At 43.4% G+C, this 4,472-nt stretch overlaps 1 long non-coding RNA gene across 1 annotated transcript; it reads right to left on the reverse strand.

Annotated features, from left to right (window-relative positions):
- Positions 1-589: 589 nt before the first annotated feature.
- Positions 590-1,977, reverse strand: LOC145504742 (uncharacterized). The gene is made up of 2 exons (XR_014052465.1): positions 1,706-1,977; positions 590-890 (listed from the first exon to the last, which is right to left on the reverse strand). It is a non-coding gene; the product is annotated as an uncharacterized LOC145504742 (long non-coding RNA).
- Between the last annotated feature and the right edge of the window lie 2,495 nt (positions 1,978-4,472).

Consider the following 4,472-nt stretch of genomic DNA (forward strand, 5'->3'; position numbering starts at 1 on the left):
TTGTGTATCTGTAGCCTCTTGAAACTTGCTCAGCTTCCTTAAATCCATGATTTTAAATTCCTTTTAGATAACTTGCCTATCAACATTTTTTATGTAGAGTTACTGGAAAATTGTTTTCCTTTGGTGTCATGTTTCCCGGATTTTTGTTTCTCTTGTCTTTGTTTTGATGTCTGCATAACTGAGGGCACAGTAACCTCTTTAAGCCTTTTTGAACTCGGTTCAGTGGGGAAAGACTTTCACCCAACGCTGGCTGTGAGGACACCAGCTAGATGGGTTCCAGTACCTTTGGTTGTTTGTAAGTCACGGTGGCCCAGCAGTTCTGTAGCTGTAGTCCTATTAGTTATGGTACATGACTTGTGGGGAGGGGGGTCTTCTGTAGCCAAGACTTCATTGGTCCTTGTAACAGTTGTGATTAGGGTTATGAGTATCCTTAAAAACAAGGCTTGGAGAAGGAAATAGAAACCCACTCCAGTATTTTTGCCTGGAGAATCCCATGGACGGAGGGACTTGGCAGTCTACAGTTCATGGGGTTACAAGAGTCGGACACGACTTAGCAACTAAACCACCACCACCAGAGACAAGGCTACTAGGGTCCTTTTTTTTTTATTTTTTTTGCCTTGGGAAGGTGGTTGTAGCTAAGGGGATCCCTCCTAGAATCTGGTCTTGCATGCTGGCACTCAGAGCAGCAGCAGAGCTAGAATCCTGAGATCAGGCACATGCGGAGCTAACATATCATCTGGATACTGAGGTACAAGTTGACTTGCTACAGAAGTAGTACTGCTGTCTAAGGCGTGGCCGTGTGTAGGTGTCCTGTGGAATCAAGGATCTATGTCTCTGGAGATCACCATGGTAACTCTGGCTGAGGGGTCAGTGCAGCAGCAGCATGGTTCCTGAAATGACAAGGACAAGTGGGTTAGGCCGGAGAAGGCAATGGCACCCCACTCCAGTACTCTTGCCTGGAAAATCCCATGGACGGAGGGGCCTGGTAGGCTACAGTCCATGGGGTCACTAAGAGTCAGACACGACTGAGTTCACTTTCACTTTTCCCTTTCATGCACTGGAGAAGGAACTGGCAACCCACTCCAGTATTCTTGCCTGGAGAATCCCAGGGACGGCGGAGCCTGGTGGGCTGCAGAGGGGGGTCACACAGAGTCGGACACGACTGAAGCGACTTAGCAGTGGGTTAGGCCCAGAGGAGAGGGTGTGGTATCAACACAGCCTGGAGATGGTGGATCAAAGTCCCAACTGGAGCCACAGGGAATAGCAGCAGGAGAGCAGCAGCATATCATGATCCATCAAAGTCTTGTTTTGGGAACCTGTACTAGAGCTCAACAGAGGCTACCCAGATATCCTGGGACAAATCTATAACCTGGAACTGTGAACAGGTCTCAGAGTATTGACAGTTCTGGTCTGTGTATGGTGAGGTGCTATGATGACCTGATTTTGGGGATCAGGGCACAGCACTGACTGGGGGCCCTTGTAGGCAGGTCTCATCATAGCAACACCCTATCCCTATGGAGCAGGTATTGTGGGGGTGAGGGAGGGGGGACGTGGCTCTAGGCAGCCCCATCAGCTGGAGTCAGCTCTAATGAAGATTGAAGGAGATATTTTTATCAAAGGCTGCAAGTATCCACAAGGCTAGGCTTCCAGGGATCCTCCTGCTCTCTGTTTCCTGTGGGCTATCATTCTCCTAAGGCAGTCCCACCTGGCACTGTGCTGTTCTTGACTGGAGGATGGGGTGATAAGGTGATGCAGGCAAAATGTTCCCTGTAATTTTCTATGTGGCCATTCTCAGTTTTTAATCTTCGTGGAATTTTTGCTGCTGCTTTTCTGTAGTCCAGAGCTTCCCCTGAGATATTTTTGTTGAATTGCAGCTGTTTATTTGTTGCTTTCGGGGGGGGGGGGCGGTTGGAACCTCCTAACCCTCCATTTTGCTGACCTCACCTCTCCTAATGTATTTTTAAAATTACACTGATCTATGTAGATTTCGGAACTTAGGCTAGGGACACACAGGTCCGTTGCCTGGGAAATATCTTATGGTTAAGATTCCATTTGGATTTTCCTGTCTTATATATTTTGGTATTGAATTAAACACAGAGACACAGCACATATTGTACCTCAACTCATTCTTCATCAAATGTAAAAACAGCCTTAGGTCAGAAACATCAATATCCAAATTATCAATGCTATTTTAGTGCAAACTATGTTCAAGATGGTTTTGGGATGATGTCATAGCTCAGTTGGTAAAGAATCTGCCTGCAACGCAGGAGACCTGAGTTTCATTCCTGGGCCTGGGAAGATCCCCTGGAGAAGGAAATGGCAACCCACTCCAGTATCCTTGTCTGGAGAATCCCAGGGACAGAGGAGCATGGCAGGCTATGGTCCGTGGGGTCGCGAGAGTCAGACGTGAGTTAGTGACTAAAGAGAGAGACAGTTGTTCAAAATATTAACACTGTATTAAGCACTGTTTCAACTCTGAAGGTCGATAGCCTAGTGTCTAGCTATAATCCTGAAAGTATACATAAAAGATTACCATGACCCATTTGAGCCTTTAAAGTGTAAAAGCATTTATAATAGGAAGAAGAGTCTGTTTTGTGAAGGCACAGTGATGGACTAGGGTTATTACAGAATAAGTTTGTATTGTAGTTACTGAGGCTTTCCTCATATAAGCATTTTTTAAAGTAAGGATACATAATCTTTTTCCTTCCACAAATGTTTCCAATCCAGATATACTTAGAAAACTCAGGAAAATCATATTACTGAACTTCTTGCAGCAAATATGCACATATAACCAAGGGTAATTGTATTCTGATTTCCCAAACTAACCTGGCAGGAGAATCCATTTTTGGGCACAATATCTCAATATTCTATATAAGATAGACTGAAAATTGTTGCCATTGTTGAATGAAATTAAATAATACTTTCTTTAAAATGCAATAGGAAGGGAAAGTTATGTTATAATATTAATTGCATTGATTAATAAAACATTAACATATACAGGACATGAACCTGATACCTCTGTGTTACAGATGAGATGTTAAACAATCTCTACATTTTCCAAGATTACACAAAAGTTAGTATTCTCAAATCTGATGTATATAGTGATTTGTAGCATTAATGTTAATTGAGCACTAGAGTGATGAATTTCCATTCAGCTGGTTAGTTCAAAATAAGTACTTGAAGTTCATCCCAGAGATGCATCAGAAATTCATGAACACTTACACATAGAGGGTTTGCTGGCACTCTGTTTCAGCAGGGCTCCCATCTCTTCAAATATTTAAGGAAGGAATTTATTCAGTTACTATTCTTTTTATTCTAGCGAAAAATTTATTTTTTCAGTTGAGGGAAATTTGATGTACAGTTTTACCAGTTAAGAAGTGAGCTGCACATTTGATTTTAAATAGACATGAAATTAAGATTAAGTTGATTCCACACCTTTAATTTTTTTTATATAAATTTATTTATTTTAGCTGGGGGCTAATTACTTTACAATATTGTAATAGTTTTTGCCATACATTGACATGAATCAGCCATGGGTTTACATGTGTTCCCCTTCCTGGACCCCCCACCCACCTCCCTCCCCATCCCATCCCTCTGGGTCATCCCATTGCCCCGGCCCTGAGCCCTTGTCTCATGCATCGAACATGGAATGGTGTTCTGTTTCACATATGATAATATACATGTTTCAATGCTATTCTCCCAGAACGTCCCACTCTCACCTTCTCCTTCAGAGTCCATAAAACCTTTAATTTTTTGTGTTGTCCCAACACACATCTGTTTATTGCACTTCTGTGAGACAAGAATTGGAAAATACCTAGCTTTTTAGAATGTAGTCAGTTCAGTTCAGTTAAGTTCAGCTCAGTCGCTCAGTCGTGTCCAAATCTGTGACCCCATGAATTGCAGCACACCAGGCCTCTCTGTCCATCACCAACTCCCGGAGTCTACCCAAATCTATGTCCATCGAGTCAGTAATGCCATCCAACTATCTCATCCTCTGTCGTCCCCTTCTCCTCCTGCCCGCAATCCTACCCAGCATTAGGGTCTGTTCCAAAGAGTCAACTCTTCGCATGAGGTGGCCAAAGTATTGGAGTTTCAGCTTCAACATCAGACCTTCCAATGAACACCCAGGACTGATCTCCTTTAGGATGGACAGGTTGGATCTCCTTGCAGTCCAAGGGACTCTCAAGAGTCTTCTCCAACACCACAGTACAAAAGCATCAATTCTGCAGCATTAGGCTTTCTTCACTGTCCAACTCTCACATCCATACATGACCACTGGAAAAACCACAGCCTTGACTAGACGGACTTTTGTTGGCAAAGTAATGTCTCTGCTTTTAAATATGCTATCTATGTTGGCCATAACCTTCCTTCCAAGGAGTAAGCGTCTTTTAATTTCAGGGCTGCAGTCACCATCAGCAGTGATTTTGGAGCCCCCCAAAAATAAAGTCTGACACTGTTTCCACTGTTTCCCC

This window comes from Giraffa tippelskirchi, chromosome 5, assembly GCF_054371585.1.
Source record: "Giraffa tippelskirchi isolate mGirTip1 chromosome 5, T2T-mGirTip1v1.2.pri, whole genome shotgun sequence".
Classification (NCBI taxonomy): Eukaryota; Metazoa; Chordata; class Mammalia; order Artiodactyla; family Giraffidae; genus Giraffa; species Giraffa tippelskirchi.